This window comes from Plasmopara halstedii (assembly GCF_900000015.1).
Source record: "Plasmopara halstedii genome assembly, contig: Scaffold_2956, whole genome shotgun sequence".
Lineage (NCBI taxonomy): Eukaryota > Oomycota > Peronosporomycetes > Peronosporales > Peronosporaceae > Plasmopara > Plasmopara halstedii.
Window position 1 is genome coordinate 370,409 of NW_020189861.1, and position 427 is coordinate 370,835.

The window sequence follows — 427 nt, forward strand, 5'->3', positions numbered from 1 at the left end:
GTGAGTTTCGGTCGATTTCGAGCAAGAAATGAGTTGAATGGCACCATAAACGATTCTGTCGAAATGGTGTACTCGACATTGTTTGCCAGTGACTGCATCAATTTCGCCAGTAGCACAAGTGCCCGCTGCATTTGCTTGCTAGGTGCAGTATAACCTGGAGTCAAATTCATCTTGTGGGGAACTACAAGAGCGGGACATAGAAATCTCAGGAAGATCAGGCCACCCAAGTGCATATAAAATTCTTCCTTCGCAGCGGGAACTTGCGAGCATGTGCCATTTGAACTACTAGATGGCGAAAATCCTTCGTCAAACAGATTTCCTTCAATAGAACTGAGTCGAGGAAGTGCTCCAAGACCGTTGCTTTCCACGGATGTACTCTCCGAGTTGTTGTTGATATTGCTATTACTACTGGCTTCTGCGGACATGA